We start from the raw sequence: 25,382 nt of genomic DNA on the forward strand, positions 1-25,382 counted from the left end.
GACAGCCCCAACCAATCAACTTGTAGCACAGCAACACCATCAGCAACAGAGCAACACTGAGCGCTTCACTGGCTCCTCTTAAAGGAGACTCGCTCTTTTTTTTCCTAAATAGCTACACAGACAGTTTTCTAACTAAGCATTGCCTGAGTAAATTTGAACATTATCAATAAGAATCCACACAGCCTCAGCAAAAAGGAAGGCAAATGCCTTAGCATAGGCTTGATGGTAAGTACACAAGTGATTTCATTGAGTACTTCTGAGATAGGGTAACTGCATGCTATAGCATCTAAATGGCCCAGACACATTTCTCTCAGGATAGGGAAACCAAATCTTATAAGAGTTTGTCTGTAGGTGTAACTATAGAAACCCAAACTGTTAAATGGGACTATATAAAGGACACCTAATTTTTTTTTTTTTAAGCAGGACATGATTTCAGCTACAGTAGATGCATGCTTTACATCTAAGGTAACAGTACAGCAATTGATTTAGTATATTTTAAGTAAGCTATGATTAAACCTGCATAAACGTTTCACTTTAAAAAGGGAGAGGCACAGCAATTTTATCTCTTAAAAATAGTAACTCCAGTTTAAAGATAAGGTCTGTTATAGATCTGCAGTGCATAATCAGCTAGTTCAAAAAGCCGCAGTTAAGATTCATACAGCCATAAAGAAAAGTTATCAGACCCATCTTTTACCATTATATGATGTGTACATTTTCTGATTTAGAAACTGATTTTCACGCACTTCCTTTATGGTGTCCATCTGATCATTCTCTACCCAGGTCTATGTTACTAATGCTTAATTTTGTTTTAAAACTCTTGTTCGTTAGTTAAGTTTGTACTCTAGATATATGAAACAAAATGCTACAGTGGCTGAGGAAAAAAATTGCATTGCTGATGAGAGATACAGTGCTTGACCACTGTCTATCGCATTGTTCACAATCACAATGTAGCTTAATGTATCGTGTACACTGAGGGTGAAGACGGCCAGTGGGACACAACATTTCCAAAAGTATATGAATTTCTCCTAAGATCTATTTTCTCAGTTAGAATCATTTGTTGTGATCAGTGTAGTGTTGTATTTTACTTAAGTCATTAAAAACATTTTTAAAAGATATCAATTTCCAAGTACACAGTTAACTTATCTAAGTATAATACAACTTCATTCAGCTCCAATACTATGTTTCTTCCAGGCTAGGACTGTAAAACAGAAATAAATCACATGAAATTACCACAATTTTAGAGTAAAGAACTGAAATAATTTCAAATTAAAACAGCAATTCTTTTCTTTAACTTGCCTCTTTTCAACACAGCTCAATCTGCAGAAATGAATAGTTTTAATTACAAGACAACTGTGCAAAAAATTATAATCACCCTTACTGCACAACCATAATTACTGCAGAGCCTGTGAATACAGAAACATGACTGAAAGCAACATTACCACAGAAGCATCTGTGGACAAAACCTTATTCACCACAATATTTCACTGTTTCAGTTTGATAGACTTGAGTGAACATTTGTGAACACAACAGAATGAAAGTTTCTTTGGTGCTTATAATTTTGGAGCACACAAATCTTAGTCTGCTGCTCTGCAGTGCTTTCGTATTTACCCAAAATGATCACCTGAGTTTTAAGTGATGTTTTCAGAATTACAACAGCTGTATTCAGCTGACCATAAATGTGACAGTATGTGAAATATAGTGCAATTAACAGAATGGATTCAGTACTTAAAACTGACACACTGAAGAAAAACTTTACAGGATTAAAAAAAAAGGCTCCTTAGAAAACCCTTCAATAATGGTCACTATTTAGGAATCCAAATACACAAAAAGAAAAAATTGCAGATATGAAAATGAAAGATATCACCTATAGTTCTGAATCTATATATACTATATATAGTGCTTAGTTGACTGAATGACTGACTTACTCATCAACAAAAATCCTATTTTCCATTACATTAAAAAGGTGAAATTTGCCAGGATGGTACATCTAATAATAATGATAATAATAATATATTTTATTTATATAGCCCATGCTCAACCCAGGAGAGCTTCTCCAGGCTGGTGATACAGCTGTCCTCCTGGCATTGCAAGCAATCTGTGCTTCCATGTGAGAGATGGGAGACATCCTAACTGACTGGAAAATGGGACTGGTCATCCTTATCTGGAAAGGGAAGGGTGATTGCCTGGACTGAGGCAACTACAAGGGGATAACACTGCTCTTTGTGCCGGGTAAGGTCCTTGCTAGGGTCACCCTCAGTAGGATCCGTGATCACTTGCTCACCTACCATCGGCCGAAGCAGTCTGCTTTTATGCCTAAGAAGTCTACCATCACCACATCCTGGCACTGAGGGTTCTCATGGAGTGCAAATGAGAATATAGGCAGAGATTCTTTGCAACCTTTGTTGATTTTCATTAAGCGTTTGACTCAGTTGATCAAGCTGCCCTGTGGGACATCCTAAGGGTTTGCGGGATCCCCTCGAGGTTGCTGGATATCATGGCTGGCCTGTACACTGGTACTGTAAGTGCTGTGCAGAGTGGAGGCAGGACCTCTGTGTTTTTCCCAGTTGATTCTGGGGTTTATCAGGGGTGTGTTCTTGCTCCTACTCTGTTCAATGTTCGTATGGACTGGGTGTGGGACTGGGTCATGGGATCCAGTGGCTGTGGGGCATCTGTTGGTGAAGAAAGATTCATTGAACTTGACTTTGCTGACGATGCTGTGATGTTTGCAGAGTCACTGGAAGCTTTGATCAGGGATCTTGAGAGACTGAGCGAGGAGTCTGAGTGTCTGGGCTTGCGACTGTCCTGGATAAAAAGCAAGATCCAGGCCTTGAATACCCTCTTGGGCACAGTCATTGGCAGTGTGTCTGTCTGCGGAGAGAATGTAGACCTTGTCGAGAGGTTTACTTACCATGGCAGTGACATTCATGTCACTGAAATCAGTTACATTTACATGTACATCTATTTACTTTGAGTGGGGATACCCCCTAAATTGCTCTTCAAAATTCTTTAAATATACTGCACATTTGCATCTTTGGACTTTAAAAGGGAACCCCAGATCTTTTTAAAAAAACTCCAAAACTTAGTACTGGCAGTTATTTTCATGCACTTCAGAATCAACCCCAAAAGTAAAAACATTCAATTTGTTACAGGGGCCAAGGTTAACACTTTATTGTCTGCCTATAGCTATGGCTAAATAAATAAATAAATACAAGCTTGAACATCCAGTTGATGAAAAACATGAAAAGAAATACTTGAGTGAACAATGTAAACAAAGTGAAAATCATAAACATGCAATAATGACAGTATACATTCAAGTTTCACATTATTCCTACAGATTACCTGTTTCAGTTCAAAGGATTTTGTGTTTTGCAATGACCATCAACAAAAACCAAGTCACTGGGACAAGCAGAAATTAATCAAATGCAGGAACAATTCACTCATAGACACTTGTGTATACCAAGAGAAAGCAGCTCCAGTGTCCTAACCATATTATAATTTCTTATTTGTCTAGCCTTTATCCAAAGTGACTTACAACATCTGAGATACAATTGGTTACATTTCTTTTGTTTTTCCAATTGGAGGACAGGCAGGTGAGGTGACTTGCTCATGGTCACACAATGTCAGTAGCAGGAACTGAACTCACAGTCTCAGGGTTTGAAGTCCAAAGCCTTAACCACAACACCACACTACCTGCCAATAATAATAGCTGTTAGGTGAAAAAAACCTACATATAGTATATTGTACACAAAAAAAAAAACTTTATGTAACTTTTATGTTATGTAGTACTTCTGATATATTCAATTAACCAACTATAATGAAGCTCATTGTCTTACAAAATTTACTGGGTTGAATCCACATAACGCACTTAGTATATAACATAAAGGCAGAACACACATCATAGAAAGGTAGACTGATAAAATAAGTTTACTTAGAAGTAGTAAGCATCAATTGCATCTAAAACAGCAGGAAAGGTGAGCAAAAGTTAAGCCCTATGCAGGAGCAACATCAATATAAGCAACCATAAGATAGATAGATAGATAGATAGATAGATAGATAGATAGATAGATAGATAGATAGATAGATAGATAGATACTTTATTAATCCCAAGGGGAAATTCACATAATCCATCAGCAGCATACTGATAAAAAACAATATTAAATTAAAGAGTGATAAAAATGCAGGTATAAGCATGATATTGTGAATAAATCTTACTGTGAAATATTTCAATGACAATCTACTCTCTATATATAATATCCTAAGCCTAAAAGTGCAACGATTTTGTGCAATGATTTTACATGGTGTTTTTATGTCACTTTTTTGTCATGCTTTAAATCGGGGCTTATTTTAAAACCTACATATATACGGTTAAGTATCATTCTTATCAGAGTTTATCAAACTTTAATGTGATGTTGTTAGATTTTCAGATTCTTATTCAGTTTTTAAATTATAAACTAAAAAATATCAAGAACTCACCCACGAGACAAGAATTTGTGCCAAGAGATTTAACCACGCCTGGGGCCAGAAATTAAAGACAAAGAGTAGATGACAAAGACAGCTGCTGTACAGGCATTTAAACGTTCGAAGTGCCACGCGAGATGCAGATCATGGCAGCAACAGCAGTAGCTGATTGAGCAAAGAGGAGGTAAAAAAAACTGTATTTGTTTCCCATGATATCACCATTTAAGAGGGGGTTTCGGAGGAGCGACCGTGTCTCCTTGGGGTGCTTTTAGCCCCCCTCTTCACAACACGAGCATAGACACGTGGAGTGGTTGGCAGTGCAGAAAAGTGGGGTTGGTGAGTGAAGCGAGCAGGGGGTAGTAAACATATACTGTAAACCATTAAATAACAGAGTTTTAATTTAAACAAAAAACCCATCCAAATCAGGAATTGGTTGGAATGAAAATCTGCAGCTGCTGTACCACTCCAGTACTAGTCTAAGCATTCCCACTGGGACTCTAATGAATATAAATATGGAAGAATAACAGGAGAAAAATGACCACCAAAGTAGCCAGTGTTTAGCATTGACAGTTTGTGGGTTTTTTTGTTGTATGTCTAAATCCCAATGTGTGTATTATCTGTGTGATGTTTGCACATTTTGCACAATGTAAGGATTTGTGCATTTGCAATTATAAATTAACCTCACGCAGGTGTGAGTGATGTACTGGCGCTTTTGGGTTAATTCCTGCCTTTGTCTAATGTTGTTGGGTGAGGCCCTTCCCCTGAATTGGACATTGGGTTTGAGAATTCCATGTTATATTATTGAAGGAAATAGGCATATATAACAATTAATTGGGATACAGCATTTATTCAGCAAATATATTTCTTGTAATTATGCAAGCATTCTTATTTTTAGATTTTTAGACAATCTTAAATTCAGAATATGGTTTAATTTTATCTTGAACTTAAAATAAGAAAACTTTTTGAAAATAAAAGTAGCAGTTGCTGAAATGCCAAATGTAAAGGTTTCAAGGGATCTTTCTTATGTGCAAGGCCAAATGAATAAACACACAATGGGTAAGATTTCCATCTTACGGAGAAGACACATTTTTCAATATATGCAATGTGTCTGTACATTTTGAGCAAGCACTGGGGTGCGATATTCTGCCTAAGGAGATCAGAAGGAAGTCTGGATTTGATTTGGGACCAGAAGATAAAACATAGTCAAAAGAACAGGCCAATGTCGAAACAATGTCAAAATTCACAAACCAAATAATGAAATCAAAATATTAAGCCTGAAATATAATATAGAACCATTGCATGATACTGGTCATGCCACTTAACTTTGCTGTGTCCAGCTGTAAAACACTGTATATTTAGTATATGGAAACAATAATATCTCTGCTTTGTGTCGCTAGTGATCACACATTTTTACTACTATGACCTTTATAAAGACATACCGTATGTACAGGCATTGCAATAGAGTCCTTTAATCATGGAGATTATTTTCCCTGGTACTCAGTGATGTTTCAGACTATCCCAAATTTCTTCATGTTCCAAAATATCAGAGTATTTTAACTTACATATGTAAATGCCAGATATTGGGAGGGCCTCAGTTTCTGCTATTGTTCTATTACGTCTCATCCTAATAATTGCTCTGTTATCTTCCCCGTTATCTCTCTTGTTTTTCAATATTGTTCTTGATAATGTAATGAAAAGATCAAAGAATGTTTTGAGAGATATAGGTTGGGGAGCAAATGGATGGTTGGAAAACATTGACTAGACAGATTATATCTGTCTGCTTTCACACCTATTTGAGGATATGAAGAACAAATTGAAAGTACTACATGCAGAAGTATCGAAGTTTGGTTTGGAAATTTACTTTCAGAAAAAACATTTGGGCAAGCAGCTCCAATGAATTCAACATAAGAAGAAGCTCCATTGATGAAGTCTGTGAATATGGTTATCTAGACAGCACTACAACTGAAGACTGTTGTACAACTGCACACTTAAGAAAGCTAACCAAGTGTTTGGTCTACTTACGAGTATATAGAATTCCTCGCAGTATGCTTGTTCCACCCCCGTGACCCTGTAGTTAGGATATAGCAGGTTGGATAATGGATGGATGGATGGATGGATGCTTCTTCCAGGAAAATTACAATATTTAACATTAATGTTAAATCAGTCTTGTTGATAATCATGGAAAATGACAAAAGAACTCAATTTTATGGTAAAGTTTTTTGAAAACCAATCCCTAAGAAGGATCTGTGGAATAAATTAGCCTGAACAGATTTCAAATGAGTGACAAAAGGCATAAAACAAAGTATGGTGATATTATGACTGAAATCAAGTGACATAAATGTGGAAAGATAATGCACTCCTTTTGTAAGAGAGACAATGTACCAAACAACAAAGAGCTTGACTGGAATTCAGCAAGACCAAGAAAGGTACGAAGACCAGCCTATACTTGGAGAAGCCAAAGATTAAAAAAACAAAACCAAAAAACGGTCAGCTCAAAAAATCATGGGGTGAAATGAAACATTTGGCACATAACAAGTCAGAATGGAGAATATTTTAAAGGCCCTATGTTCCTGTAAGAGTGGCAGAAGTAATAATAATACCAATTATTATTATTATACTAATTCTAAAGTATCCTAATCTTGTAAGTTGCCTTGAGGGAAGGTGTCTGCCAAATTATGAAGAATAATAAATATTTACTTGATTAGATGATAGTGAAATTAGCTTGCAATAACATTAAAAATTAATGGTTCAAATCCCAAAACTAAATGCTGATTACACTTATTTAAATTCATGGATCAGTTAATTAACTGGATATTTGAATTTTCCTTTGCAGCAAATTACTCTTAGCCTGTACTTTTCATTTTTTTCAGTCATGCATGACATCTGCCAGATAAATAAATAAATAATGTGAACAATATCATATTTTTAATGTTTGTAAAGTTCTAAGTAATTACATTTCTTTCTAAAATTTTATAGCTAACATTTTTAATTTTAACTTTCCAAAAAATAGAACATTAGAACAACAAACTACTTAACCAAACAAATAATAACAATAACAAGAGATACAACAGTTTACTGTAAAATTATTTAAGTGGAAACAAAGGAAAAATAAAAGCAAGTCTCAAAATTTTCAATATTAAAGAGCTCTGACATTGATTGGAGCTTACAGAGAAATATGAATGGCATTTACAGATTTTGAGACTATAATAAAAAATGAATCTAATTCAGCATTTTAGAAGATAAAGGAGAGTCAAGAAGTAGGTAAAGTGCACCATGAAAAGTAATGGCAAATTAAAATATACAATGAAATAGCCAAATGCGCCTAACTTGCATTTTTGAGAAATGTACATGTATGAAGAAACTGATAACCTCCCAGCAGGAAGCAGTGAGGGATTTGGAAATTGTAGAGGGGAAAGTGCTGCTTGAATTAAAACAGTTGAAATAGAACAAGTTGCCATTTCAAGGTACCATTTATCCTGGAGTGCTTAATGAAGTTTGTGAATACATTTGGAAACCCATGACACGTGTCTTTTGAAAATTACTGCACATTAGGAAATTTCATGACGGCTGGAAGCTAGAAGATGGTATTCCATTATTTAAGAAAGCTGATTAAGTTGATCCAAGTAACTTTAGGCCATTAAACTGAACATGCATCATGGGCAAATTGATGGAAGCAATTATTAAGGGAAAAGACAGAGCAGCATGTGGAAAGAACAGATGTATTAGTAAACACTTAACATGGATTCAGACAATATCATATAGACTGTGTTATACTAATATACTGGCATTATATGAAGAAGCAATAAAAGCATTTGATAAGAGAGGTGAATATGATACTATTTTTGATTTTCAGAAAGCATTTTTACAAGATACTACAACAGAGGTTACAATCAAAATAAAATGAGTGTAGTGTAATGATGGTTACAAAATTAAGTAAAACACAAGAAGCAAAGGGTTATTAAGATTAGGTGATGTTAAATAAATTGTGTCCCTCAGGGATCATTGTTGGAGCTGCTGTTTTTTTAATGTACATACTGTATCAGTTCTTGATAAAAATATAAATAACATGCTGCTGGAAGAGTTTGCAGATGATACCAAAGAAGATGGAATTGCAGATAAACTAGAAACCAATGAATCATTATATAGGACAAAATATAGACTTGGGCAGATTAGTGGCAGATAAAATTCAATGGATGTAACTACTGTATAAGGTATTACAATAGGAAGCTAAAATGTTAGATTAGAATACATGATGGAAGGTTTGAACTTGAAAGTACAGTACACCTTATGATGGGGCCTTTGAGGCACAGTGGACTCAACATTAACTACTTCTGGACAGTGTACAACAGCAATTACACAGTCTAACAGGATATTAGGTTATGTGCAATAGCATGATGTGCAGACTATAAGCCAAGGGAAGTTATACGGAGTAACGCACTAACGACGACTCATCTGGAGTACTGTGAAAACTGTACAGAAAAGACACAGCCACACTAGAAAAAAGTCCACAAAAGAGTGACTAGTCTAATTTTAGGACTGCTGAGCACTGGGGAAAGATTGGAAAAGTTGAACCATACCAGTTTATGAAACTCAAATTCAGAGGTGACAAGACTGAAGCTAAAGCTTTTAAAAGTATAAAAGGAATCAGTACAGTAGATGTTCAGCAAAAACAGAGGGATACAGATGGAAATTACTAAATTCTGCAAAAATGTTTGAATTTTTTTTCCCCCCATACAGACCACCTTAGACGTAAGAAGTATATTACCAAGTAGTGTGGTAGAGAGTAAGGCTGTATGGATCTTTTAGAATTTAGGTGAATAGGACTGGCGAGCTTGTTGGGTGGCGAAAATTAATCTAATATTCAATAAAAGTACCACTGGTCATACGACTTATTAATATAAAATGTTCTAAATGATCCTGAAGCCACTTTAGTCCCACAGGAACATGAATGAGCAATCCTACTTTACAGTAATGTACAAAAGGGTCATATCATGAAAAATTTGGGACACCCCTTAGACATCATTAAGATGAAACTATGACTCTCCAAAGAGAAAGCAGCAGTTGATAACCTGTAAACTGTTTTTCAAGGACATATTACAGCAGCAGACACCCATGTCGTTTTTAATCACTATTACTCTCTAACAATGTTGTTTTTTATGATTCGAAAGTGTTATTTCTTTCAATTATCACTCCTACTTTATTTTCATGAAATGTGGTGTTTGTGTTAATTCATCTGCACTCCTAAACATCACGTTGTTCCCTTTAACTCTCCCTAGATTGCATCACAAGTTTTCTTTTCATAAAATGTGATAAGCAAATATTGCCATTGTCACATCTTTCTGTCTGTCTGCATAAAACAATTAAGTTTCCAGTGGAAGGATTTTGTTGAAATTTAGACCATGCATTGTTCAAGGAATTTGTCAAGAAAGTTACATTTTCATGACGATATCTCAAATAGATTGTGCTGTACACATTTTTGAAATCTTAAAATCTCCCAATGGAAATTATTGGCAAATTTTCAAACTCACTCATCTCAACAACTGAGAAACACTCTGTGAGACTTTCAATATGGATTAGTTTACTATTTCAAATTGACCATGCGTTAAGTTACTGAAAGTTTTATATTCTATATATTTCTCTCTTACTTGTCTGACAGCCACTCCTGACAGCAGAACAGATCTACAGTCCAATTTAGTCAAATGTTGGTAGGGGTAAGTTAGCCATAAAAGTAAAAAAAAAAAAAGAAGAAAAGAATCCAGTCATTTCTGTAGAAATCAATGTAAGAGAAAAGGAATTAAGTAAGAGGTGCTGTGTGAGCATAGGGTGAACATTATACTAAAACCTCATAGCTGCATTATCTTCACATTATAATGATTCAGTATTTTTCTGACACTATAATTTATTGGCAAATTGGAACTGAATTATAATCTACTGTCTATGAAAGCTATTGAGCTATTGAGACTACTTTTTTAATATATATAGTAATTAAGTAAAGTACTGTTAAAGCATGTATTTAATGTAGTCTACTAGCCCATGTAAGTACATTCAGTTATCACTTGAATTTTTGCATTAGTCACTGTTACAAAAATAATAAACATAAATGTGATAACTAACTTCTTGAAAAGAGTTTAAAATTCTTTAACTTTTAGATTAGTTACAGTATCTAACTCCTTGAATGCACATGAATGTTACAGCATGTGTACATTTTCTAACTTGTTTCCATTTGCTATTCACAACAACTTCTTTATATCTGAATTTGTATTTTTAATTTTAGATTTTCTCTGTGCATTTAAAATTTGTTTTAAGCTTGCGAATTTTATATTTTGTTTCACATTTTGCACTTTAGGGCTACTATAATGGTCACGGTGGTGATAAGACTTAAAAAAGAGAAACTGGGAAGCTACAGCAAACATAAAAGCATTGTCAAAGGAACAATGTGAGGAAAGACGTGAGGGAAAACTAACATAGACATTACATCTTCTTGATGTAGCACAAGGTTCCTCTATCAAAGCAAGTCCTCAACACATGTCAGGATGACTGCTGTGCTATCCTACAACAAATACAAGTAGAAGGATTCAACCAGAATTTTACAAAGATGGCAGAAGTGAAGGAATCCTGGAGCTAGAAGTCAAACAGAGAAAGGCCAGCATCAGCCCATCTGCAGCTTATAGTAATTATGCAAGGTCAGGAGGCAAGGATGAGCAAGAGTGCATTTTTATAGTGCCCTGACAAAAACAGATCAGACAAAAGAGAGCTGTGTCAAATGTGCAAAGTAGAAATGTGCACAACGATAAATGCGTGCAACTTGTAAAGCATCATAGTTCCATGAACAAAACCTGCAAATCAAAATATATAACTTAGGGAGAAACACCACACACAAATAGAGAGACAACACAAAATTGTGTAAATTAAAGAATAATCAATACTGTACATTTTATAGTTTCACATCATGCACAATCCTTTACAAAAATGTCAAAAAGTATTAGCCTTTGAGGCTTGGTCATTGTTATGATGCGGCCACTTCTTTTGAAGACATTGTGGATACTGAAAGAAGCATTTATGGATAGGCTGGTGCCATATACCTGCATAATTTACTGGAGGGAGCAGCACTTATAGAAAGGGTGGAGCCAGTCTCCTCATTGATAGCTAATCTCTACTGTAGAAGCACTTCATATGTTTTACAGTTTGCCAGGGAGCATTGTCCAGTGGCTGGGCAATCCATGGCACAGCAGCATTAAAAAGGAACATCAAGATTACCTGGCGGTGCAGCATTTCTGGCAGTAGGAGGTGAATGCAAGAAGCATCCTGCATGAGGAGGACCCCCAGGTGGAAGACAAGAGTTAAATGGAGGAGCAGCTGTGCAGCTGAAGAGAGCGAGGAGAGGCTGCAAGCAGGGGAGTGATCTTGGAGGCCAGAGTCAAGAGCCCTAAGGATTCATGTGTGGAAAAGAGAATTGTGGAGATCATCCCAAGTGTACATGGAGTGGAGGCAAGGCAAGGTGAGAGGCAATCTCAAGAGCATTCAATCCCTTGCCACTCTTTAACACCAAAATGCATAGTAAGATCTTAAAATATTGAACTTAATTTTATTTAATAGAAAATAAAGATCAGCTTACCTGATGTATTCTAAGTACCCTCGTCAGTCAAAGCTTTGGTCACCGCCTGCGGAAACGTTGTACTCTGTACACATGAAAATATTATTACTATTTCTACTACTACTACTATCCAACCATCCATTATCCAACCTGCTATACCCTAACTACATGGTCACGGGGGTCTGCTGGAGCCAATCCCAGCCAATACAGGGCGCAAGGCAGGAAACAAACCCTGGGCAGGGTGCCAGCCCACCGCAGTACTACTACTTTTCAGGTAATTCCATGTGTAGTTGTTTTGGTGGTATATACATAGACACATAAAGATTCAAAGATTTGCCTGTTCTGTTGTGTAGCAGACAATAAATATACCTATTTGTCTGAGGGCTCAAGCTGCTTACCCTGTAAGGCGTCTGTCTGTCTATACTCCTCTCATCTTTGTGATCATTACAACACTTTCCCTCCAGTGCATCCAAATCGAGATATATCCAACTCAGTGGCCATCTGCAACCGTTACCAGTGGAGTACATGGGTGGAGGCCGCTTTTACTCTTTTTGAAAGCGGTAGTTCAAAATGTGGCATTATACAGTATAGTTTGCAGCACTATAAATTGCACAGTATGGTGCTCCTTTACTAGCTGTGTGCATCTTATTTGTTGCTGTGTGTGTTTTTCCTCCACAAATTTGTTATAACATTCTTTTGTCACCACTGTTCATCTGGACACTATCATTATTTTCTGCATTTCCCAAGTTAAGCCTCTAATTATCAGTTGGACTGAGATCTGGACATTAACATTGTTGTTTTTAAGTCATTCCTGTATAGCATTGGCTTAACAGTGGGGGTCAACTTGCTGGTAATAAATCTTCTCCCAAGGCAACACATGCAGATGACATCAGGTTTTCCCACCAGGATCTACCTGTATTGTGCTTGATTCATGTTACCATCTGCCCTCACAAAACCTTTTAGGATATGTTGCAGAGAAACATTTCTACGGCATGATGCTGCCACCATCATGCTTCATGGTGGGAGGGTCTGTTTTTGGTATGCATAGTCAAGCATGCCATTTAGTCATAAGGTCAGAAAACTCAATATTGGTCTCATGAGACCATAAAACTTTCTTCCAACTGACTTCTAAGTCTCCAGTGTGCATTCTGGAAAACTTTAGGCAAGATGTGTACTTTTAACAGTTGATTTCTCTTTGCCACTCTCCCACAAGCTGCTACTGGTGAATTTCTGGGCAACAGTTGTCTCTTCAAACTCATCCAAAGTATCTTGTAACTTCTTCAGAGTTATCATAGGTTTGTTGGTGGCCTCCTTCCCTACAGTAGTCTTCTGGCATGATCACTACATTTTGGAGGAATATTTGCTCTAGGCAGATTTGCAGCTATGCCAAGCCCTTACTATTTTTTAGTGGCTGATTTAATTGGACTCCAAGACACAGAGTTACAAGGAGTGTTCTTTTGTCTTCATTGTGAAGATTAGGCCATGATACTGACTTACCACAAGTTGGACCTTCCAGATTAATACATATTTAAATTTTAATCAAGTGAAACCCCTTGACTAAACTAAAAAAAAAAAAAACTACCGTAATTGGGTGTACCAGTGATGATTTAGGTTTGTTGGGAGTCTTCCGGTATTCCATTTTTCTATCAAGTATGCAGAAACTGATAAGAAAAAGAAAGAATTTTTTGTCTTCATCCACTTTGTAATTAACACTTGGAATATGTATTCCAACTCTCTTTAATGTGTAGTCTGTTGATTTTCCTAAATGAGCCAACTCTAGGGCCTCTGTGGCACAAAAGTTTGCAGTTATAGACTGAAATATTTTTATATACTGTAAGTATGGTTAAATAAGTATCTGATAGAGTTTGAAGTGGTTTGCTACTTTTTATATAATTGTAATGTGGGCGACAGTTTCTTACAGTCTTACCCTGTGAGTTTTAACATGTGTAAACACCCGTATGTGGGTGTACTGTGGGAGGCACAGGCAGTGTAGGCATGAATGAAGTGGGCAGAGGAACTAACAGACAGCAGCTTTACCACTGCATCACAAGTGTGGAGAGAGAGAGAGAGAGAGAGAGAGAAAGAGAAAGAGAGAGAAAGAGAAAGAGGCGTTCTGTTCTACTGTATGTGCTTAACTGCCTAGGCTTTCATTTTTGAACACTTTAATATACGTGCTAGACTGTGATGTGTGGCACAGCCTTAATATTGCTAATCAGTGCCACCCCTATCCAAACTGGGACCCTAATCAAAATGTTCTTCTTCTGAACCCCCAACACCCCAATCACCAATTCCTTAATCCACTGCATTAGCATTTCTTTTAATATCTTTAATTTGACCAATAAATATATAAGGTAAATAATAAACAAAGAAAAACACATCTCAAACTTAAGTGTAACTTTAGGTTTTGTTTCCTTTGAAAATTAATAACTAATTAGTAATAATTAATAATAATAGTAATAATGGTCCAGGGTATCAATGTGCTGTTACTCTTTGTTATGTGATATAACCACTTGTGACATGGGATACAACAATAATCTTACAATCTACTACTACCACTAATAATAATACAAACAATAAAAAATATAGTAGTAGTAATAATAATAATAATAATAATAAAATAAAAACTACTAATACTACTACTGAACATGCTTAATAATCATTGCTAACCAAGTTAATTTAAAAGCTATACTTATACATTTATGTAAACTTCATTTGTTCCTTCTAATGACAGCAGACAGCAATAAGGCATTAACTAAGTCAGTGATGTTAGAAGCTAATTAAATTAACCAACAGTTGAAGTTATTCTGAACTAATTGCTCTTTTGTACATAAAAGTTGCTTGCTTGGTTCCTTTCCCAATTGAGCCAATAACTAACTAGTAAGCAAGACAGCTTGTGTGTTTGTGAAATTTACAAATGTGTCGTCAATGCCAGAACACTCAGTGCACTTAATATGTTGACTGATATTAGCAGCCTTTAATAACATGTATGGGTCCTGAGGTGTATATGGTGGTAATTAAAATTCAACAGCTGTGTGTCATCTACTGTAGGTACTGTAACATCAGATAAAATCAACTAAACACTCAATATCATAACAATTACACATAATGCTAGTCCATTGTTACTCCAGTAAACCACTAACTTTAGTGTAGTGGCCACTTATATAATGTTAGCTAGCACAACGGAAGTCAGACAAATTTAGATTTTTAAGCACAACTCCAAGTGCAGCACGAGCTGCTTCTTCAAGCTTTCTTTTTTTTCTTTTCTGTGCTCTGAAGCCATCTCTCTGCTTCTTAATGGAAAATGATCACAACAGGTGACTGGCAATTGACGTTAATATGACGATTCAGAAACAGCAATGATAGCATTAGGCAGACCCCTCCTCCTATCAGGCCGTCTATCATGGGCCCCATGTGTACTGCGTAATGTGTGTAGGAAGGGGTGGCCCTGTTGCTAATAGTTTATAAGGGGCCATGCATGGGCAGTACAGTAAATATTGGAATGTTTTTGCAGTTACCATTTTTTGTCTCAAAATTTCCATTATCTATAATCACTACTGTATCTCAAACTGGAATTTTGCATATAATGTGTTCTAACTACTGTATATACTTAATTAAAGCTAATGTAAGTTCCAAATTTACTGGATTTTAAACTAATCAATGAGTCTTTTGTAAGGCAATGCACATTGGTCTTTAGCTTTGAAAGCATTCAAGGCCTTGCCAATCCATTCATATTACAAAGTGAATTCTCAAGGCACAGTTACCTTTTTGATGACAAGCCTCTTTAATGCAGCATATGTACAATCAATTTACTTCACTCATTTCAGTGAACCCCATCAGTCAATGGAAGAAATGCTTAGCCATTAATCAGCTTTTCCACACAATAAGTGACATAAAAAGCAGTTTTGTAGCCTTGTGTAAATATAAACCTCCACTGCCACAGTTTTTGGTACTTCATAGTAGTTCATTCACCTAAAAAGTGGACCTCAAGAAAAGTGATAAGAAAAAATCCACAGACACGTAGAATCACCTTGCTGATTCATTTTTATAAGTTATACAGGATCACACGCATTTTTAACACTGGCTTGGCACTAAAGGTTTCACATTAGTGAACCATTCCTACTGCAGCAAAAATATTTGAAAATATTTAGCTATTTTGCACTTTATAGTAATTTTCTGACTTTAGTATTGAAACTCATGATCAAAGTGGAAATATTCTTCTAATCTTAAATAATCAATCTGCTTTTGCATCTATTTATGTATCTATTCTTTTTTTGTCTGTGCAGGAGTGATGCTTGTTTGCAGAAGAACAAAATGCCTCATAGCCAGGGCTGGAAGCAGATTTTATGATGCCCTAGGAGAAGCAGAAAATGTCTCACCGAAACCACAGAGGCTTGGAGGCAGTTGTTTTATATCTATTGCATGGAAGAGCTGCCTCCTTCATGTTTCAAGCACAATGTTACACGATATTTTTTCGTAGAGCAGTCATGGTTCCTCCTTGGAGTTTCTATCATAATTTTAAACAGATGTTAGATCTTAGAGTGGGTGTGTGGGGCTTAGAGCATGATATTACACAGATATTGGTTCAAAAACCAAAGACTGAGGGGGGGACTGACTAGAACTAAAACTGGTAAACACAGCAAAAATGAAAAAAGTTTACAGTGTTTCTTCCTTCTATGTACGCGTTCTTCCAAAGCCTAGTTACATTAATGCTAATAAACTGATTAGTTTATTTCAAATAAATGGTTATTAAATTATTATTTTATTGCTTGTTGAGTTATTTGAAAATCCAAATAATGCTCTGGGTCCACCAGGCCCTCAATAGTAGAAATGTAGCAAAAATGTGAACATACATCGAGGGTTAAGACGGAGAGTCCAGAAGAGGCCCTTAATGGCTACAGAAAGCTCAGGGGTGAAGCGCTAACAGAGAACCATGTGTCTTAGTGGCACCTATACTCGTAACAAAAATGCCATATGGGAGGGCTTTTAAAGTTGCCTCATAACAAAGGGACCTTTATGCTTAGAGCTGGGAGATAATTTAGGGCAAGGAAAAGCTTTCTTTAGTTCTGTTTAGTTGTACTATGTCTTATACCTCTGATGACCCATCCTTGTGTGCTTAATTTACTGTACATCAGATACAACATTTTACACGGAATTGCTCTCCCAGGAATCGAACATGAACCACTACACCACCATGCCACCCCAACCTGCTGTAAGGCTGGTAAAACTAATGAAAAGTATCACTAATTTTGCAGGAGTTCACTTTTTACACTTCTTAGACCAGACCAACATGGTAGCACAGTCTCTGTCCGCTGTCTTAAAAGGGACAACTCTCAGTACATCACACAACTTTTTGAGTTATTTTCTTACACATTTTCAGCAAGCTTGAGGGGAATTTAATAATGAAAGTGACAAACATAAATTTACAAAGAATATAATAACACATAATATATTATAAAATAGATAAACATTTAGTAGGTAATAACGACAATATTAAGAGGGTATTTAATCAGAAAGAAGAAACAAATATTGGTTGGAAAAGCTGAGTGCACCAATAATACTGTAGATAACTACAGAAACAATGGCCAAAGCCGCATTTATTCAGCAATGGATCGGACATGTGACACTGAATGTTTGTTTGAGCCTGTACGCATCAGTTTGTGCATTCAAGCTCCAGTCTGACGGAGAGCTCTTACTGCAGGCTCGGCCTCACTTAATTACTTGCAATGGTAACTTGCTGCATTACAATGCAATACTATTATTGCAACTTACATAAAATTAAGAAATAAATATACTGTGTATATATATATATATATATATATATATATATATATATATATATATATATATATATATATATATATATATATATATATATTACACACATAAATGTGCTGTTTATACTGTTTATTAAAGGAAAGAAACCCCTTACATCAGATCCCTCTAGCATTTCAGTCCTGAGAGCAGCAACCAATCAATGAGCGCAGGAATGTTCTTAAGGCTGGGTCCATGCGGCTTCCATTAAAGGCACAAGCTTCTAATTGCTCAGCTCTGCATGTGTCAATGAACAGGCACACTACATTCTGACATGCTACAGCAAAAGGTACTGTATAAATCTTTGCACTTTTCACTTTTGCTTATCCTTGTGCACATCACTAACTATATCGCTCTTCCCATGCTCACTCAGTAAATTGCACAATTTAACACAATATACATGATTAGAAAGAAAGAAAGAAAGAAAGAAAGAATCCTTTAACCTGAAAGCCCGTACTTTGGAAATTCAGACTTTTTGTTCAATGATTACATAATTTCAACAATAAAAGTTGCCTAATTGCTCTGAAAGAAGCTAATACACATGAGGACAGCTTTTGTGAAAGTGAAAAAGCAGAGATGGCACTGCAAATGTACAGTACAGGTAGTGAAGAAAATGTGAAAAAAAAATGTTCAGGAAATGCACTGTCGTGATGAATGTGTTACCTCTGAAGAGTATATACAAGAATTATGAGGCTCTTCTGTATTTACAGCATATTTTTAAAAACAAAAGAAGCGTGCTCCAAACAAACACATCAATCGCAGAAATAAATAATACATCTATCCACCAATTCTCTATTTATTTTCAATTGTATTATGGGTGAAAGTAACACCAACACATCAAAGGGAGCCTTCCCACACCATCAAACATACTATTCACATTGGACCAATTTAAAATTTAAAGAATCAAACCCGGTGCCCAACAGATAATAAATGATGTAAAAAGAAATACCAGCAAAGAGAAAATCAGCAAAAATTTCACTTTCCTTTGAGGTGAGTAAAGTGTATACTATATTATTTTCTTGGAGTCCTCAGTTTATAAAGTTTACACATTCACCATGTAAAATTAGTAAAGTCAAAGCAGTGCAGGAGGATAATATCAGATATAACATTAATATTATAGTACCATAATACATGAAAAAAAGATATATTTTGTTTTTTTCTATGAGTGTACATATTAAATATCCATCCATCCAGCTATATCCTAACTACAGGGTCACTGGAGTCTGCTGGAGCCAATCCCGACCAACACAGGGCACAAGGCAGGAAACAAATCCCAGGCAGGGTGCCAGCCCACTGCAGGGCGCGCACGCACACACTAGGGACAATTTAGAATCGCTAATGCACCTGTCTTTGGACTGAGGGAGGAAACTGGAGTACCCGGAGGAAACCCACGCAGACACGGGGAGAACATGCAAACTTCATGCAGGGAGGACCTGGGAAGTGAACCCGGGTCTCCTAACTGCGAGGCAGCAGTGCTACCCACTGTGCCACGGTGCCACCCACATATTAAATACTTATATGTATTTCTAAATACCTTTTCAACCATCCATCCATTTTGAACCTGCCTAATATAGTTGAGGGAGTAAGAGTGTGTTCCACCAGCACTGGACACAAGCCAGGAAGAAGCACAGGATGAGCCACACTATATGATACCACTTCGGAGTTGACAATTAGCCTAAATACCCCTATGCTTTTGGCATGTTAAAGGAAAGCTGATGCTTTTGGGCTAAAGGTCTAAATGAAGAACTTAGAAATTTTACACCTAGAGGGCAACTTGGCTGGCATTCAAACTTTTACAGCTATGAAGCAACAGCACTAACTACTCTACCATCCATATTACTGAATCTATAAGCAAGATGAAACTCATGGAGGCTAGAGCCTACACTGGCAGTACTGTGTACAGTTTCAGAATGAGAACTAATCTGTTGCAGGGTACAACAGCACACACAAACTAAATCACACATAATCTCACTGGTCAATCTGGAGCTGCCAATTAACACATCAAATCTGTACATCTGCTTGCATTGTTGAGGCCATGTGGAAATTGGAATTCCATGTGTCCTTATAACATAATGCAATTAAACCTCTAAATAAATGAAAGAAAATATGTAAAGGTTTCTGACATATAGGAATAAAAAATGGAGTAAATAGAGAATATGTCATGTGAACATGGTGGGGTGACAGAACAGGCAAACACTCTATAGACTGATACCACATAGAAAATAAACCCAAGGCCCCAGGAGCTGTAATGAAACAGAATTAGCCACCATGATGCGGTGCTGTCCTTTGATGTTCACTCATTATGTCACTTCTCTGACTCTGGGCTGTGTTGAGCTGGTGCCTATCATTGCAGAACTGGAGGCAAAGTAGGAAGCAACTGTGGATGGGTTCCACACCATTGTTGGACACACTCATGCTCACTCATCCTGGGCCAATTTAGAGTTTGCAATCAATGTAAATCACAATGCTTGGGAAGTATGAGAAAAAAAGTGCAACGAGGAAAAACAGTGCTGACATGGGAATAACTTGCAGACTCCACACAGACAGGTTCTGGGTTGGGAATCAAACCAAGGATTCTGGAACAGTGTTAAAGCGGTGAATGCCATTGTGCCAAATACTTTGATGTTGTAAGAAAAAGCAAAACTGTACTTGTTAAAACCATAAAAGAATTGTAGAAAGAGTAGGTTTCATTTATGAATTAACAAATCTGCCCTTAAAATCTATAACAAGATAAAACTCATGGAACACAACCTTACCACTTCCAGAACTCTCACTTTGCTAATACAGGGTTGCAGGGACCAGTAACATATCTTGGCAACACTGGCTACTAACGCTGGGTAGAGCACACAATGCACTCATGTACGTATACTGACACTTACACTAGACCAAGAGTCACCAGTCAACTTAATCTATATGAATTTAGTAGTAAATTAATGATTGTATGTGCAATGCTTGATACTCTTCATATCACAGCACAGGAGAAGTAACTAATAAATGAACTTCAAATGACAAAACACTGCAAGAATGCACCACGATAAAGTCAGACCTCACTCAGTTTTGATGAATCACACCACAGCCGTCCTCATTGTTGCACTCCTTGAAATGCTATCTCATGTTTCCTGTTGGTGCTGGCACATCAGGTTGTGAACCCCTGCTTTTGACTAACCAGCCCAGTACAATCTTTTTTCACCACTAGTGGATAATGCTAAGCTTCAAACATCAGACCACCAGATACAGAAGTAGTCTTTATCTCCAGTATTATGAACACACATCTATATTTTAACACACAGACTACAGAATGTTGCCCTTTTACCCTATGAACTGTATGTTGCCATGCACAGCTGTATTGTTTTTGTTACATTATACACTATAATGCATACATGTATAATGTTTGCAGTTTCATTTTTTATTTACTTCGGAAGCATCAGATTACTGTATCAGATTACAGAAGCTACTCTGAAGATCCAGGTTAGGTTCAGTAGGTTACCACTGACTAGGAAAATGAGTCTGTACCTGGCCAGACTCCAAGATCAGGCTGCTTCTGATGAGTTAGCACCCAGTCTGTCGGAGGAACTTACGGATATGGGTGCGACTGCCGATCCTAATGTGATGTGGGAGACCTTCCATGAAAAGACTCTGAAGGTTGCTGAGGGCTGTGTTGGTGTTACCAGTTTTCCCAGAAGGAGGTGTTTCATCCTGCTGGACACTCCGCATATCAGAGCCATCCTTCTCAGTTCCCAGAACAGACTGGAGTTGCCATCAAGCTGTCAGCTGCAACTCCTCTCAATGATATCCAGAGTTTGTTAGAGGAATCTGTGAGCAAGTGACATATCATCTATGGTCGAGTGACCCACATCCTGCTTACAGAGGAATTGAAGCATTACGCACATCCGAATCTGTTCCTTGGAGAGTCGCAGTCAGGGCGGCTGATGGAACAGTCCTTATGGATAACACTGCAGTTGTGACCTGCTGGTCTGGCTACTTTGAGCAGATATTTCAAGCTGACCCTACAGATAGTAGGTTGGATAACCATGGGTACACGGTTCTTGAGGCTGATCCTCCAGTTAGTTGTGAACCACCCAATCTCACTGAGATTGCACAGGTGGTGAACCAGATGAGTGTAGGGAAGGCTGCAGGGATCTGTGGTATCCGGGGTGAACTTCTCCAAGCTGGTGGACAGTTTGTCCTCTTGGCATTGCAAGCAATCTTTACTGCTCTCAGTACTAGGTAAGGTCCTTGCTAGGATCATCCTCAATAGGATCTGTGATCACTTGCTCATCTACCAACGATGAGAGCAGTCTGGTTTTATGCCTACCATTGACCGCATTCTGGCACTGAGGGTTCTCATGGAGTGTAAAATGGAATATCAGCAGAGTTTCTTTGTAGCCTTTGTTGATTTTCATGAAGTGTTCCACTCAGTTGATCGAGCTGCCCTGTGGGACATCCTGAGACTTTGTAGATCCCCTCAAGGTTGCTGGATATCATGGCTGGCTTGTACACTGGTACTGTGAGTCAGGGGTGTGTTCTTGCTCTTACTCTGTTCAATGCTTGCATGGACTGGGTGTTGGGCAGGGTTGTGTGGTCCAGCGGCTGTGGGGCATCTGTTGGTGAAGAAAGATTCAGTAATCTTGACTTTGCCAACGATGCTGTGATCTTCGTGGAGCCAATGGAGGCTCTGATTGGGGCTCTCAAGAAATTGAACCTGGAGTCTGTGCTGGGTTTGTGAGTGTCCTGGATAAAAACCAAGATCCAGGCCTTTAATGACCTCTTAGGCACAGCCATCAGCAGTGTGTCTGTCTGCGGAGAGAACGTTGACCTTGTAGAGAGGTTTACTTACCTTGGCAGTAATATTCAAGTCTCTGGTGATTTTTCCTATAAAGTCAGTAGACAGATTGGGAGAGCATGGGGGGTCGTGAGATCGCTGGAAAAGGTTGTGTGCTATGCAAAAGCATGAACGTCCAAGTCTTTAGAGTCCTAGTGCTTCCTGTCTGCTATATGGTTGCAAGGCATGGATGCTGCTCAGTGACCTGAGACAAAGACTGTACTCCTTTGATACTGTGTCTCTTCAGAGAATCCTTGGATATTGCTGGTTTAACTTTGTGTCAAATAAGTGGTTGCTCATGGAGTCCCAAATGAGGCACATTAGCTGCATTGTGAGGGAGTGTCAGTTACAGTACTATGATCATGTGGAGCGATTCCCAGAAGTGATCAGGCGCGCAGGATCCACATTGTTGAGGACCTGAGTGGCTGAATCAGGCCAAGAGGACGCCTATATAACACCTGGCTGTGGAAGATAGAGGGTCATTTCTGGAGGGTGCAACTGGATTGCGTGTCTACCTGGGGGGTTCCTAACTTGGAACCCGAGCTGTTTTGTTGTGTGGTGAGTGCTCCTCAACCTGACCTGTCCTGACCTGCAGCATCCCTGTGTCCACTGTTGGTTTCTGCCTTACACCTGGTGCTACTCAGAAGATCCACCACAGATTTAAACTTAAATTTGAAATATTTAAAATATAGATAGAAGAATTTGCAACCCTTTCAGAAAACATGTTTTTGCTTTGTCATTATAGTTCATTAAGTGTAGATTGATGGGTGAAATTCGCAAATGTATCCATTTAAAATGAAATCTACAACATAGTAAAATATGCAGAAAGTGAATGGTGTCTGAATACTTTCTGAAGCCAGTGCATATCTACTTTTCTGTTTGCTAAAGAAAAAGCAAGCACCAATAAGAATTCCATGGTGCCATTTATAAATGGCAACTAAAACTTAAATTTGAAGTTAAAATTACACAAGATACCTTTTTAATTGCACTTCATCATACCTTTCCGAAGGATTTGTTTAAGAGGCAAAAGAGTTTCAATAATCAAAATTCTGCACTGTTTGCACAGCTGAGTAACCTTTGTCATAATCAGAATAAAGACTCAATGACATTGTCAACATTTTTTTAAGTTCTGAAAAGCCACCAGAATGCAAATATATGGAAAGTCAAATTAATGTGTCCCTTTCAGAAACCATCATTAACACTGTGGCACCCTCACTAGCAAAATAATAACCAACAATCTACCATGTAAATACATAAATAAATAAAACTTAGTGCTAAGTCCCCAGCGTTCCTGTACCCATTTCTACTGCTGTCTTCTTTGAGTGCTAGTCTCATTTCACTATTTACTTCTCGTCCCAGTGTTTCATCATCACAGAGGAAGTGGTGGAAGAACAACACTATTACACCAACAAAGAAAAATCAAACCACTGCTCAGCATGCTAACACTGCTTTCTCAGATGTCCACTTGAAGTGTGATCCCTGTAGACAGTCTGTTGTTAAAATACTGCCTTGTGACCCCAATGCTGGCCCTGCTACTGGTCAGGATACTGTGGGTGGGTGGGTGATGTTCTTAAATCTGGTGATAAGCAATCCCATTATTTTCATTCATTAACAAGATCCACAAAAATCCAGCCTTGGCTTATTTTTGACCAGTCTACCAGGCAGAACTTCACCCAATTTTACTGTATGCTTTCTATTCTTCAATTTACACAAAGGGAGCTTGATTCAGTTTTAGTTCCAGAAAAAGTCTCACAACTCCTGCTGTTATTTTACTTAGACAAAGTTGCTTTTGGAATTGATAGAGTAAAATCAATTAACTCAATGACTTTACCACCAGGACAGAACTGAGTGTTCATTACGGACCTCAAATTATTTAAGAATTCTTATATGCTAATAAATAGTACCAGTAAAATGGGTAATGATGTCTATTATAGCCATACTTTTTCTGTGCCAGCTCTGTCCAATTTGTCACAAAGAGACAGAGCTTATCTTTCTTGAATTGGGTGCAAGACAGAAATCAGTTCATTGCTGGGCACACTCACATTCACTTACACCAGGCCACTACAGAGTGTCCAATTAACCTAATCTATATATACTTGCAGTGCGAGAAGGTGAATTATTCTGCTATAACATTTACTGTAGTAGAGCAAACACTGGTTAGTAGTGGATAAGGACCAGTATTCCAGAACCCAAGGCAACTGAAAAAAATATATGTGAATATTTCTACAGTGTATCTATATCTGTCAAGTGATTCTGAATAGTGCTAATTACTAAAAGGTGTTATATAAAATAAAAATTGTATAAAATAAAATCAAGTACAATCTAAATTAACACTCCTTACTAATCTCAAACCTCTCTCTATTTCCATATGAAATCTCAACCTCTGTATTTGCAACATTTTCAAGTACAGAGGCATTCATACCTTTTGCGGCCTACACTGTTTCTGTGTCTCACAGTCTTACAATATCCCACATATACAACACATGACATAGTCATTTTACTTGATTTTACCTAAGCATTTTATGTTCAAAGAACTGCTCACATATATGGTAAATAACATAACATAAAGAAAGCAGGCTAGCAAATTATCTGAACAGGAAAACATACAAAGAAAATTAAATGTTTGCCCTTTAACCCTTCTAGGCCGTTGAATAGTGGCCCTCCCTTTGATTGATTCTTAGAAGACTGCAGTGAGAG

At 37.4% G+C, this 25,382-nt stretch overlaps 1 protein-coding gene and 1 long non-coding RNA gene across 3 annotated transcripts in view; one reads left to right on the forward strand and one right to left on the reverse strand.

Moving 5' to 3' along the window:
• dlg3 (discs, large homolog 3 (Drosophila)) overlaps nt 1-25,382 on the reverse strand; it is a 360,488-nt gene that overhangs the window by 254,252 nt on the left and 80,854 nt on the right. The gene's annotated exons all lie outside the window — the stretch shown is intronic.
• On the forward strand, nt 45-16,807 carry LOC120537292. Its single transcript, XR_005635290.1, has 2 exons — nt 45-225; nt 16,336-16,807. It is a non-coding gene; the product is annotated as an uncharacterized LOC120537292 (long non-coding RNA).

Source organism: Polypterus senegalus, chromosome 10, assembly GCF_016835505.1.
Source record: "Polypterus senegalus isolate Bchr_013 chromosome 10, ASM1683550v1, whole genome shotgun sequence".
Lineage (NCBI taxonomy): Eukaryota > Metazoa > Chordata > Cladistia > Polypteriformes > Polypteridae > Polypterus > Polypterus senegalus.